The following is a 15,712-nucleotide window of genomic DNA, read 5'->3' as shown; positions in this document are numbered from 1 at the left end:
TATATGCAAAGGCTGTACGATTTTCCCGAAATGCTATTTTTATGATTTTTTAAGGATACGATATTTTATATCAGACGACGGCGGCGGCGGCTGTGATGGATTGTTTTACTTTATATGAACTTTTTTGTAATAATTAGGGTTAAAATTTACAAATTTTTAGGGATTGAACCCTAATTTTTATCAAATTTTTTGTAAAAATTAGGTTTTAATTTTGAAAATTATTAAAATATAAAAATTTTTTAGGGATTGAACTCTAATTTTTATCACACTTTTAATATAAAACTAGTGTATCGATATATACGTTTTGTGCTTGTACAATCTTTTTCATAATTCATTTGTTTTATATTTAAATGATAATCAAATTGTAATTATAAGAAATAGTGACGGACTATATTTTAATTTTGATATAAATTAAAAGAAATAAATAGAAAAAAACGGAGGGAGAAAAAGACCAATTGCTAGGAAACAAAACATCTATCCATTAAAGTACATATGATTTGTATTAAAGATTTAACACTTTATTAATAAATATAATTTTTAAACAGACTATGACACCAAAAATTAGTTAATCATATATATATATATATATATATATATATATATATATATAAACAAGATATAACAAATCTCATCATCTTTATTTATCCAATTTTTTGAATTATAAAAACATGTAGTATAGATATATGGTAATTTTTTTAAAGGAAATAAGGATAATTTTAGTAGTACTTCCCATATAAAATCATTTTTTTTTAAAATACTGTGTTTTTTAAATTAAACATAAAACACTAGAGAATTGAACTCCTGATTTTTAAAATTCATTGGATTTTAAAATATAGTTGATTTTATATAATGTTTTTTTGTCTTTTAAAATTTTCACAAGATGCTGATCGTAAATTATTAATGGATATACAAATTAAAATTACATGCATATATGAATGGCTACTGGCTAGAATGATTTTTAAAATTACAACGATCATCCGACTCCCTTGCATCACAAGTGGGTTTTCGGTGGGGTTTTGACGAGAAAAAGGTAGAAGAAAAGGTAGAAATCGTCCTCCCTTCGTACTAATATTTCACCCTTTGATATTCGTATTTCGAGCGTTTTAAACGTAAAAGCACGTTTTTAAATTTTCTTTTTGCATCATTCAAATCATAATATGCTTGTTTATTGTTTTTAAGCATGAAAATGTTTAGATTGAATTATTTAACGTTTCAACATAAATTTTCAAAGTTTTGACATTTATACGCATATATGAGACGTGTTATGAATTCTAAGAGGATCGCTGCAAATACGAGACGTTTATTGATTGTAAAAAGTGTCATGTAAGTGATATACGAAGGCTGGACAGTAGCGAAGGACGTGTATGGTGTAGGCTTGAAAGTTAGGGTTTTCCTTGCGTGTTTTGAGATGTTTCCATCGGCTAGGTTGTAGGGTGTGAAGGGGCTGGTGCAGCTGGTCTGGGCTGGTCGGTGAGGGTCCAGGAAGGTAGGTTAGGAGCTGGACGTGGTCTCGTCCAAGGTGGCTCGATGGTGGCTGGAGAGTTTTGGGTTCGATGGCTTTATTTGGGAATAAGGGTTTGAACATGGGTTAGGGAAGAGATGGGGCTCGAACCGTGGTTCACGATGGATGGTTCATGACTCACAGGGGTCTTTTATGGATGAAAATTAATGTTTAAAATTTGAGAAGAAAATATTAAGTTTTGAATTAATTCGGGTTCGAAACACTTTACGGTTTAGCCATTAAGTCATTAAATCGAAAGGCTCAGACTTACATATAAAAAAAATTAAAAGTCAAATTTAAGTTTATATTATACTTCGGGATAGGATCGAGTCAAGAAAGGTAAGAAAAATTCAAAAACGAGAAGTTCGGGGTCCAGGGGAAAAATGGTCATTTTACGTCTCGAATAGTTCGAAAGGTCTAACAGTATCCGAAAGATCCGAAAGAATTATAATACATGTTAAATGATATTTTAAAATGGTTATGATGAAAATATGATATTTTCACGATAAATGCAAAGGTTGTACGATTTTCCTGAAATGTTATTTTTACGATTTTTGAAGGATACTATATTTTATAAATAAAAGGAAAAGAAAATTATTTTGAACCATGTGAATTGACTGTGACACAGAGCATATGTGAAGGATCCGTTTTAAGAAAGAACAATGAACTTACAAATGAGGACAACGTGAGGGAAAAAGCCCAGAAGGAGCCCGTTTACAGGAGAAAGCCCCAGCGAGAGCTCAGCGATCGTATTTCCATATTTGGCCACATCCCAGTGACAAGAGTTGCTAACATCCCGCCCCCAGGTACTTGATGTATATAGACTGATCCGTCGACCGGATGATGAATGATAAATGATATTCACTTTCAAGGATCAAATTTCACCGAAAATTGTATACAATGATGAAAGATTTATGATTTAATGATTTACGATTTATTTATGCTTACAAGTTTTATGACAACTTATTTTAAATAAAAGTACGATTTTTAAATGCATGTGCCTCTATACGTATTAATTGTTATTTACGGTTAGAACGTACTAAGTCATTAGACTCACTAGGTTTGAGTGGTTGCATGTGACGATGATATTGAGGGTGGCACTGACTCTTGAGTGGATTGGGTCCGGCAATACACTCCCGATGGACTTTTATATTTTCCGCACTACTAGATTTAAGTTTAAAGTTTTTAAATAAAGTTTGAGAATTTATGTTATAAAGATTTTATGCTTTGATTTGAAATATGATGTTGAGTTTCTTTTAAATTGACGTACGGTTTTATGATTAACGATTTATGGATTTTTATGCATTTAAGAATTTAAAATATTATGGCCTTTAATCTAACCTAGAGCCCACTTAGCAACCTAATGATCTAATTAAATAAACCCTAGCAACCCTACACCCCTCACACACGCCTCTCGTCAAATCTCAGCACGCGCGCACGCACGCGCACACACACACACACACACTAAACCTTAGGATTGGCCGTGAGGTTCATAGCCAAGGAATGAAGGAAGTTTCGCATTCTGTTCGTCTTTCGTCGCGCTGTCGTTCGTATTGCATAAGCGTAAAGGAACAAAGCATGTTTTCAAAATTTATTTATGTACCATTCAATCCATAACATTGCAGGTAATTGATTTTGTGTAAAGTTTACAAAGATGATGATTTTCAATTTCTTACATGTGCACCTCATGTTTTTGTAAAATATTTTTGATGTTTTATGAATTGTTGAAGGAGGGATGCAAACCGAAAGATTTAAGAGACGAGTTAAATGTTAAGAGTAAGTTTTGGAAGGGTTAATAGCCGCAAGAGGACGCCCCAAGGGCAGCACCAACCTACACGCAATTTGCGTGCTGGCCGTGAGGGTTGAAAGAGGCGGCTTGGGGGTTCAAACGGCCATGGGGGCTGCATGGAACCCTAGTCGTGGTCTTGAGGGAAGGATAAGGGTGCTAGAAAGGTCTAGGAAGGTTCTATTAGGGCTTGTATGGGCTGGTTTAGAGCTAGAACCAAAACTCCACAATATACACTTGTTGGGCTGTTTTGGTGTCACGCGGTTCTAGGGCTAAGTGGTTGGTGTAAAGGGCTGGACCAGAAGATTGGGAAATGCCTTAGGGTCCAGGTCTAGTGAGGGCCTGGTACAAGACAAGGGGTGAGCCAAGGGCTGGGACAGCCGCTGGTGCGGGAGGGAGCCACGGTACATGAGAGGATGTGTTTAATGCGCTGCTGTGCGAGAGATTTAGGGCTTAATGTGTCTGTTCTATGTCCAAAAGGGCCTGATCATGGTCCCATTTAGGGTTTAAGGAAGGGGTCTAGGGCCTGGTTTGGGGTAGTTTCGAGCCGTAGTCCGTTTTGCGTCGTAATTTGTCCGAACGTGTCAAAATAGGGACGAATTGAGCCTAGGTTAAAATTTGGATTTAAGTTTTGGTTTTGGCTTGGGTTTGGGGACTTCCAGCAGCTTACATTGAGTCTTGGGATGTTACTAAGGGTATGATCTCAGGTTGGTTCGAGTCGGAAGGGTAATTTGGTAATTTGTTTAAACAAAAACGCGATAACGGTGGTAAACGAGTCACCCGGTAAGCGAATTGAGTCATTTTTGAAACATAGGTCCTAAGATTGAATTTTCAGCAAGCTACTGGATATTTTTGGTATTTTCAAACTTTTGAAATCGAGTCTTTTTCGTTATGTCAAGGTTCGAGGTCGTCCGGATACGTATAGCATTGAATCGCGTGTGGTCGATTCGAGGAAAGTCGAGGGCGGTTTGCAACTTTCTAAAACAATTCCATATTATGTTAAATGTTATTTCTAGAAGTTTTAAAGTATATGAATGGTATATGCTATTTTCAGAAGTTTTAATGTATCGGCATGTTTATGTTATTTTTACAAGTCTCGACCTATACGAATGATATAAACCAATTTTGGAAGTTTTAAAGAATATGAAAAGTCATGAATGTTTTATGAAATGATAAAGTAAAGAAAAATATTTTGGAGGATTGTGAATTGATCATGATGTAAAAGTAGTAAGGGGATCCGTTGAAAACGGGAATGGTGATATATTCATGCTAAGTTGCATATTTTAAAGGTTTCATGTTTGCATGAAAATTCTATTTTTAGTAAACATAATTTTTATGCATGTAATTGTATATTTATGTACTCGCTATATTAGGTTTGAGCATGCTGAGTCTTTAGACTCACTAAGTTTGAATTGTTGCAGGTAATGATGATGTTGAGTCGTGAGATGCGGACTATCGAGCCATCTGGGACGCACAATGCATACCGAGGAACTATAAATTCCACATATGTTAAAAACTTCTGACGACTTTGTGGGTTATTGCTTTTATTTATAGACTATTAGGATGCTAGAATTTAATGAATTAAACATTAGACTTGTGTTGCTTATTTTACGTATTCGACATGAATGATTATGGATGATATGGAGTTTTGTTTATTTGACTATATATGCTAGTTTATTTATGATGAAGTAATTACTCATGGTTTAGGAAAAGAACTAGAGTGAATTAAATGAATTTCGAAGAAGGGCCGTTTCAGTTGGTATCAGAGCGGTGGTTCTTGAAGAGGGTTATGACTGCTGCCGTTCCGAGGAGCTCGAGAAGTCATGCCTCAATGTTTGTGAGTTTTTTTCGGAACTTTTCAAGTTTGCAATCTTGATTTTGATGATAACAAAACTTGTTAATCTGTATTACTAATAATCTACCTTAGTGTGCAGCATCTAGGATCACTCACGAGCTGTTTACATCGTAAACTGAAGACCCAACTGATCACACAAACTGAATCAGTCTAACTGTTACGTCAATTGAGCAGCCCAGCTGATTGTCCAGTTGATAGGTGGTTCAGCAGGAGAACCTCAGAAGCCTGGCCAGCGAAAGGAGTGTTCAACTGATGAAGAAACCCAGCTGATCAGTCCAACTGAACAAGAGTGAAAATCAGTTCAACTGACGAGTCAACTGATTTCACCAGCCCAACTGAAGATCAGTTTAGCTGACGAGTTTGAAGTATCAGTCAGAATCTTTCAGTTATGGATGAAGACAAACTCTTTCAGTGGAGTCCAGCTGTACGTGAAGGTACTAAGCCATTGTCCAGTCCAAGGACAATAATGGACGTTGCATCAGAGCATTAAAGACAAAACGTTTCAGAATGGTAGTCGAAAAGTCGAGACACAAAGTCCAAGAAATGAATTCAAGATGCAACGGATACAATAAATGAGTCTCACTGTACAATCAGTTTCCCGCCTATATAAAGAGAAGATCAGTGAAGACTCAAATAAGAAGAATATACAAGAAGAAGAAGCTGAAGAAAAATAACGATATAACACAAAGCTTCTTCAAGAGAGAAAAGAAAGGGCACGCACATTGCACATCAGCTTTCTGAAGCAATCAGCCCAAAGGGACACTTTAACGTTTTCTCCGAGAAAGCTTTCTGAAGCAATCAGCCCAACTCCAAGAGAAATCAAGAACACATGCACAAAGAAGATCCTCCAAAATCTGGATAACTCTCTCGGATTGACCATCTGTCTGTGGATGAAAAGCTGTGCTAAACAACAACTTCGTACCCATAGCTGAGTGAAGACTCTTCCAAAATGATGAACTGAATCTAGGATCTCGGTCAGACACTATAAAAACGGGAATGCCATGAAGTCTAACGATCTCCCGGATATATAACTCTGCATACTGGATCATGGAGAAAGTAGTCTTAATAGGCAAGAAATGAGCTGATTTCGTAAGACGATCAACAATCACCCATATAGCATTCGACCCTCTGACTGACTTCGGCAGACTGACAACGAAGCCCATGGTGACATTTTCCCACTTCCACTCGGGAATAGGAAGAGGCTTGAGCATACCCGCTGGTCTCTGATGTTCCGCTTTCACTAGCTGACACGTCAGACACTCGGAAACAAATCGTCTGATATCCCTCTTCATCCCTGGCCACCAATATAATAACTGCAGGTCTTTGTACATCTTTGTACTCCCAAGATGAATAGAGTACGACGACATATGGGCCTCAAATAAGACATCCTCTCGAATAGAATCGCTGTTCGGAACCCACATTCTGTCCCGATATCTGACAATACCGTCTCTAACTGTGTACAAGATACTACCCTTGGCTTCATCTCTCTGTCTCCACTTAGCCAATTGCTCATCTGCTAACTGCCCCCTGCGAATACGGTCTAAGAGAGAAGACTGGATCGTCAAAGTAGATAGATGAGGAACTCTACCTCGAGGATATGTCTCTAAATCAAACCTCTGCATCTCAAACTGAAGAGGTCTCGAAACCACCAAATGAGCCATCCCTGCCACTTTCCTGCTCAACGCGTCTGCAACTACATTAGCTTTGCCAGGATGATAGCTAATGTCACAGTCGTAGTCCTTTACTAGCTCCAACCAACGCCTCTGCCGCATATTCAACTCTTTCTGTGTAAAGAAATATTTGAGACTTTTGTGGTCGGTGAAGATCTGACACTTCTCTCCGTACAAATAATTCCTCCAAATCTTCAATGCAAATACTACGGCTGCCAACTCCAGATCATGGGTAGGATAATTCTTCTCATGAGTCATCAACTGACGAGAATCATATGCTATCACCTTCCCATACTGCATCAATACTGCGCCTAACCCGAGTTTCGAAGCATCGGTATACAGAAAAAAATCTCCGGGTCCTGAAGGCATGGCCAATACTGACGCTGAAATAAGAGCTTGCTTCAATGTATCGAAGCTCTTCTGACATTCCTCGCTCCACACATACTTAACATTCCTTCTTCGTCAATGATGTGAGTGGAACTGCGATGAAGGAGAATCCTCGAATAAACTTCCGATAGTAAGGAAACTACGGATCTCGGATGCATTTTGAAGCACAACCCAATCTCTGACTGCTGCAACTTTCGCCGGGTCTACCTCGATCCCACTGCTAGAAATGACGTGGCCTAAGAACGCCACTTTCTCTAACCAGAACTCGCATTTGCTGAACTTCGCGAATAGTTTGTGCTTTTGTAAGGTCTGTAGTACTGTGGTCAGATGTCTGCTTGTGATCCTCTTGATTCTTTGAGTAGATGAGAATATCATCTATGAATACTATCACGAACTGATCAAGATATGGTTGGAATACGCGATTCATGAGATCCATGAAGATCGCTGGCGCATTCGTCAAACCGAACGGCATCACAAGAAACTCGAAGTGGCCATAACGAGTCCTGAAAGCAATCTTGAGAACGTCGGCGTCTTTCACACTCAGCTGATGATAACCAGAACGCAGATCAATCTTGGAGAATACCGAAGCTCCCTCCAATTGATCAAATAAATCCTCTATCCTCGGGAGTGGGTATTTGTTCTTCACTGTAACGTTGTTCAACTCCCGGTAATCAATGCAGAGCCTCATAGAACCATCCTTTTTCTTCACAAACAATACCGGTGCACCCCATGGCGAAAAGCTCGGGCGAATGAACTCCTTGTCAAGAAGTTCCTGAATCTGTTTCTTGAGTTCTGCCATCTCCGTCGGTGCTAATCTGTACGGCGCCTTTGAGATCGGTGCCGTACCGGGCATAAGCTCAATAGAAAATTCCACCTCTCGTACAGGTGGTAATCCAGAGACGTCATCAGGAAAAACGTCTAGAAAATCCCAGACAACTGGAACATCGAATGCTGACTGTTTGGGCGTCTCGGGAACGGATACAAGAGTAGCTAAAAGTGCTCGGCATCCTCTACGAATGAGCTTCTTAGCCTGGACACAAGATATCATACACGGTAAATTAAAATACCTGTCTGGCTCGAATAAGAATTTTTCCATCCCCGGCGGTCGGACGAGAACAGATCTCTGCTGGAAGTCAATCAAAACTCTGTTCCTCAATAGCCAGTCCATCCCTAGAATGATATCAAATTCTGGCATCGGCAGAACGATAAGATCCGCATACACAAGATTACCATGAAGTTCAAGGTCTATATCTCGGATCACATTAGTGGCTGTCATCTCCTCTCTAGAAGGAAATGTTACGGAATACGCTATGTCTAGTCCAATTGATTTGATCTTGGGAGAATTTGCAAAGGTTTCTGAAATGAACGAATGAGTAGCCCCTGAATCTATCAGGGCTTTCGTAGCTGAACCGGCTATAAAGATTCTCCCTGAAAGATTGGAATATTATGCTAAACCCAATAGTTTTACAAAAACTATGCTTATAGACATGCAAAGGTCAAAGTTCTTCTAACCTACGTTCCCGTAAATAACACTGATTAGAGCATGCAATCCTATCATAAATTCTAAGTTTAAAATATTAACCCAAAACATTAAACTTCAAATACAACTTAAGGATTTATGATACCTGTCATGAGCATCGTCTCCGGGTTAGTCTCCGCAGCATGGAGAGCAAAAACTCTGCCTTGGGTAGGCAGATTCTTCTGTGGGCAATTCTTCAATATGTGGTCAGTACTACCACATTTGTAACACTTTCCCGAACCATACATACATGGCCCAGCATGACGACGTGAGCAGCTGGCACAGACTGGATACTCCACTGTCCTCGGGACTGCTCGTCCCTGCAGTTGCTGCTGCGGCCCTCTGTTCTTGGGTGGACCGTGGAAAGGTCTCTTATTCTGATGCTGTGACTGAGGAGGACGGTGTGGTGCCTGAAATGGTCGTTTTCCAAGGCGATCGCGCTCAATATCATTCTGGTCTTGCTCTGCCACTAGAGCTCTGGAAATAGCAACATCATAGGTAGTAGGGCCAGCCACCCTAACATCACGGCGTATGATCGGCCGTAGACAATTCAGAAAATGGCTCAATTTAGCTCCAGCATCATTATCAATTAGGGGTACAAAGTGACATCCCCTCTCGAACTTACGGATGAACTCCGTAACAGTCAAGTCTCCTTGCCTCAGGGTCACGAACTCCGTGGTCAACCTCGAACGCACCTCCTCAGTAAAATATTTAGAATAGAATACCTCTGTGAAGTGCTCCCAGCTCAAAGTAGTCAAATCCAAAGCCACTGATGCTCCTTCCCACCATAGGCGAGCGTCTCCTCCGAACAGGTAGGTCGCACATCGAACCCTATCTCCATCTTCAAGCCCCATAAACTCGAAAATAACCTCAAGGGACTTAATCCAACCCTCGGCTGCCATAGGATCGGATGTCCCTAAGAATTCCTTTGGTCGCATCTTCATGAACCGCTCATAGATAGCCTCCGGTCCCGGCTGTATGGCTCCCACTGCATTGTTCCCTGCAAACTGTGCGAAGAACTGAGTCATCCCAGCTAGCATCTGGGCATTCATGTCTGGTGGAGGGGGTGGTGGTAGATCTCTCTCCTCGTTCTCCCTTTGTCTCTGATCCTCACCGCCCTCATGACGGCGCTCATCATCACCTCTCGGGCGTCCAACACGGCGTCTAGGAGGCATGCTGTTCCATAATTATAACTCATACGTAACCAACATGCATAATTCCACTATTTCTTTACATTTAAATAAATAATGCATAATCGTAATCTTGACGTAAAATATTTCATGCAATCATGACGAAAAAAATATTTCATGCTTTAAAATAAATGCGTAATCGTAAGACTTACAGACCGAAGACGTGACTTCATGAGCTTCTCGAGAGCAGTAGTAGTACAACCCTTTACAAGATCATAGGCTCTGATACTAACTGTAAAGGCCCGTATTTCGTATTCGTAATTTTGCGGAATTATTAAAAATTTTCTAAATAAATAATTATCTTGTCCCATTTAATTAAAGTAAACATGTAAATAATTTTAACTTTAAAATAACAGCAGAAGCAAATATTGTTTTCAACCAACAATTTAAAAATAATTAAACGTAAACATCAACTTAAAAATAATCCAACGTATTAAAACTGAGTTTGAATAATAAAATGTGCATAAATTAAATCATGAGGTCCTCGGGATTACTACTGCTGTCCCAAGATCGCTCACTGGTCTCCGTCCGCGGTCCCGACCTCATCAATACCTACAACAATCAAGTCTAGTGAGTCTAAAAACTCAACATGTATATATCGTGAATAACAAGTAAATATATCATAAAATCGCATGCAACGTAAAAATAAAGTATCGTAAAGCGTACAGTAAAAATCATATCATGAATAATTATAACTACGTGCATATCTGAAAATCATACGTAAAAACTTTGCTCAATAGAGCTCTGACATGTCATATCATAATTTTTGGTAGAGATAATGTTTCTAAGCAAGTGGCCCATAACATAACGTAAGCGCCTGATCAGACTAAACCACAGTATACTGGGCGGTAGAGATCAATCGCAGCCCTTGGACTGGATTTCCGTACCCATACATAATCATAAACTGGTCGTAAGTCACCGGGCGGAGAGGTCCTCGGTTGCGCCTACCGACTTCCAAACCCATAAGCATAAGGTGGCCACAAGACATATAGCATATATCTCAAAAATAAACATTTTATATTTTTATGCACGTAATATAATCATAACCTTATTTTTATCGGATGAGTTGGATCGTTCCCAGGCTTGCTGCGACTTACTTCTAATATGTGACACATGCAATAAATCTTAACTTGACAAAAACTTAACAATAGAACCAAAATAATGAGACTATTAGAACCAACAACTTGATTTCTAATCATGGTATCGTACCAACCCAAACCAACATTAAACCGATGTTTAACCATGATTAAAATACCCCAAACATACTGAAAAATATGCATAATAACTGTAAAATACGAAAATGGGCGAAAGGAATCCAAAAACATAAAACACTCTTTCGAGAGTCATTTTGGCATCTTTCACTGTAAATTCTTGTACGACCTCTAAACTCGACCGAATCACGAACGGCCAAAAACATGACTTTCCTAACTCATTGAGGTACTGTCCAGTCCATGTCCATGGGCTAAAAGCCAGCCAAGATCTCAAACCGACCTCATGAACCGAACAGCAAGTTGCTGTCAAATTACAGCAGGAGCAGCTTGTGTATTTGAGGGGAAATTCTGAAATTTAATGACCAAGGGCTTGAACCACCACCCAAAGACTCTTACCAACATCCTAAGGCATGACTTGGACCATGGCTAAGGGCTAAAAGCCAACCACAACCCAAGCAAATACCTAGGACAAATCACAGCTCCAACCCAAGACACAAAATTCTGTACTGTGATGTTTTGCACTAACTTGCTGTCTTGTATCATTTCCAGTGGTCTTATAATCGACCATGGCTCAATCTAGACATGATGAAGTGTTGTATGAACCATGGCTATGGGCTAGAAGCCAACCATAATCCAGACAACACCCAAAAACCGAACTCACACTCACACAGAAATCAGATTTTTGAAAAATCGATGGGCCCTTGTCATGTTTATGTAAAAATCCCATGGATCCGTGAACCAAGCTTGAAAAAAAATTGTTTTGGTCATGTCCTAGACATGATAAGGAAGGGTTCTAACCATGGCTACAGTCCCTAGGACAGCCAAGATTCGAACACCCCTTTAAACAATCCAATGACAGAAACTGTGATCCAAAATTCTGTACTCATAAAAATGTTGTTGTCATATCTTTTATTCCTGAGTGTATGGATGTAAACCAATGGACTAATAACACCCTAACTCACTCTAAATCATGCCTAGTAGCAGCCATGTGTGCCTGGCACCGAGAAACTCCCTGTAAGCAACCAAAAACACACCAAACCGTGAAGTTGAAAACAAGAGAGCCAAGAAATCCTGTACAGATTTTTGCTTGGATGTTGCTGTCATTTTCGTGATGTTGCTTGATTCATGAACATATACTGCTTAAAAATATCTAATATGACTTGATTGAAGAGAAAAGAAATAATATATAAATGCCTGGAATTTGTTTTGACACAAAACAAATCAAAACGACAATACGACGCGACGGAACCGAGTTGGATTTCTCCTCTTGTTCTCCTACTGTTTTGCTCTTGCTTTCACGATTATTAGCTGCAGTTTTCTGCTAATTTTCGAAGGTGAGGTTGTGGGGAAGGTAGGTGATGAAGGTGAATAATATAATAGGTGTTAAAGGGGCCATTATATGCCTTTAGTTTGGGAGTTACAAGTCAAGAATTTGAGTGGTTTGGTTTTGAATGGTTTCTTCTCCTCTTGTTGCCTTTGCCATTCACGACTTTCTGCTCAGCTGATCCCTTCTGTTTTTCGAGTATATTAGTGTAGGATATGTAAGTAATGAAGATGAATGGTATAAGTGGTGTTAAATGGGTCATAACATACATTAAAATGGGAGTTACAAGTGAAGGAGGTGAATGGTTTTTGAAATGCTTCTCCTTCCTTTGCTAGCCGATGATTTTGTTCCTATTTTTGGTGTACGATCAGCTCACTTTCTAGGCTCATAGGTTGATGGGAATTGAAGTGGAATTGTAGTATTTGAATTACCAATAATTAGTGAATTAAAAATGGGTAATTGAATACACCATGAAGTCCATTTAGAGGTGATTTGAATGGAGAGTTACCAAACTTTTGAAATGGTTTATGATTTGACTATAATGTTACTAATATTGCATGTACAATGTTGTTTAAAATCTAATATTTTAAATATTTAAGGTTTTAAACACTCCTACCATACATTTTAGTGCATTAACATATTAATTTATAACAACCTCTTGTATGGTCTTGCATGGATTCAAATTTAAGTATTTAAATACTATGTTTAATTTCTTGAATATATTAGACTTAGATTAATTTATCCCATTTGTTTACATATTTTAATTTAAGCCTAAAGAACTTATTTACTAACTTAGCCCTAATTAATTAAATAAATCCCAAATGCCTTCTTTTTCTTTAAATTAAATTATTCTTTGGCTTAATTTAAATTTAGGAATATTTTTTTATTATTAATCTTATCTCTAATCTCCAACTCCGGTCCGACCTCGCGTATGTATCTTGAAAAGATAAAAACTAAACATCTACCTTTAAAATAAATAATCATGATTTAAAATTATTTAACATGACTTAAACACTTCATATATTTAATTAAAAATTTCTTTTTTTATTTAAATAGTAGCAATTATGCATGGCTTATACGTAATCTTATTTTCGGGTTCTACAGAGCAGTTGCGGTATTTTAATCATATCTCTCAGCTCGGTTATCGAATTGAAGCGATTCAGTATGCGTTGGAAAGATAAGACGATGATCTACAAATCATCTTCAGAAGTCAAAGTCTGAATCGAAGCTTAAGAAGCTGATAAATGACGATGAAGTTACTGGTTCTGCACAAACTGAGAAGACTAGTTGAACCAGACCAGTTGAACTGAACCAGACCAACTGAACCGAACCATCAACTGACCAACTGAACTGAACTGAACCAGCTGCTGACCAGATGAACTGAACTGAACCAGCAGTTGACCAACTGAACTGAATGACCAGTTGAGTTGACCAGAGTTGACTAGTCGGGAAAATGTCCAGCAAGAAGAATTTGACCGTTGCAATTCCAGAAACAGTACGAAAACTTTTCAAATGGTCATATTCTTGTGTCTAACATATATATCATTGTTGGAGTCTATAAATACAACATCTTGAAGATCAAACGAGAGCTTTTGAAGAGGATTCAAAGCATGAGCACTTAGCATGAATATATCAGCTAGTTGAGAGCACAAGCCCTTGTGTGAGAATACATTTGAGATGTACACTGTAAAGGATAAATTTCTCACACACAATCACTCACACTTATACAAGAGAGTTGAACTTCAAAGATTAGTTGAGTGAGTCTTGCACAAAGACGTAAAACTTGTGTATGTAGTCTTTGCATATGAGACATTAAACAATATGCTGATTGTTAGGTGCTGCTTACAATCTTCAGTGCTAGGAGTTCAGTTTAGGCAGTGGGTAAGTCCTAGCTGAATGGGTTTGTACAAAGAGTTGTATAAATCAAAGTCTTCTAGTGAATCATTCCCAATGGGAAGAAGGGGTGACGTAGGAGTGTTTGAAATCTCCGAACATCCATAAACAAATTCGTTTCTATTTGTTTATTGCATTTACTTAGCATTTTCATTGTTTTCAAAGATGCATTGTTGAAGCATTTTATGTGTTCTTCAAATAAAAAAATATTGCATACCAAGTGTTTGATAAAATGCTTTACCTAAAATATTTTTACTCATTCAACTTGCATATATTTTAAATGGTTTACAAAATATTTAATCGGTTTCTACGAATGATTATTTCGAGTATTTTCCGCTTAATTTGAACAACAAACTCGATTTAATTCATCGGTGTTCAATATTTCAAGAACCGAGCTATTGTAGCTCAACGATTACCCCCTAATCGATCATATCAAGTTGTTTCTCAGCTACTCTTCTCTTCTATTTATAGGATTCCCTCCAACGGTAATATTAAATAAGATTTAAAACTTTTTATCAGTTGCTTGCCACGTTAACATTTTTCTGATAGTCGTACACTACAGCTTTTCTGAAATGCGGGGATACCACTATTTGTTGCAGTCAGATTTTTTCGGTTGAATGTCTTTTTCCTTAACCGATGACGTGTACAGCTGAGGGATCAGCTGATCGAATGCAGTTGAAAAGCTCACAGCTGTTTGTAGTAATTGATTAGTTTTCAACTGATCAGTCAGTTGTCTGTATAGTTCAGTTGCCAGTTCAATTGCCTTCGAAAATCTAAGTATTATTCTTCAGTTACTGGCAACCGATAGTTTGCATATTTTATATCAGTTTCTATCAGTCTTATTGATCAGTTGGTTTAATCTTTTAAACACTCAGTTTGTCAAACATCCTAAATTTAGTTTCCAACACAGGCCATGCCGCATCATACTTGTTTTACTTTCATCCCATTCTCCACAAAACTGCAAAACTCGTGTCTTATCATATATTTGGTGAAACATTGTGTAACGCCCGAAAATCAATCCACGTAGACCGCATGCATGAAAATTATTAAAGTGCTAAAATATTTTAAATAAATGATTTTGGATGCATGAACGATATATTTCGAGTGAATAAATGATTAATTATGTAATTTTGCTTGGTTTCATAATTTAAAGATTTTCAGACGAATATCGGTGTTGGCCGGGGACGAAGGACTAGAGACGATTATGGTGTTAAAGATTTAAAGGATAAATTTTTATTTTTAGTTAAGAAAATATTTTAAGAAATATTGCATTTTTAAGGCCAAATTTAAATTCATTAGTGGGACCATAAATTTTTATGTAATTTATAAGGGATTTTGTGAAATAGGTATTTTTAAATCTTTTAATTTGAGGCCTA

This window comes from Primulina tabacum, chromosome 4, assembly GCF_025594145.1.
Source record: "Primulina tabacum isolate GXHZ01 chromosome 4, ASM2559414v2, whole genome shotgun sequence".
Lineage (NCBI taxonomy): Eukaryota > Viridiplantae > Streptophyta > Magnoliopsida > Lamiales > Gesneriaceae > Primulina > Primulina tabacum.
The sequence above is the reverse complement of the archived record's forward strand: the minus strand, read 5'-3'. Positions refer to the sequence as shown.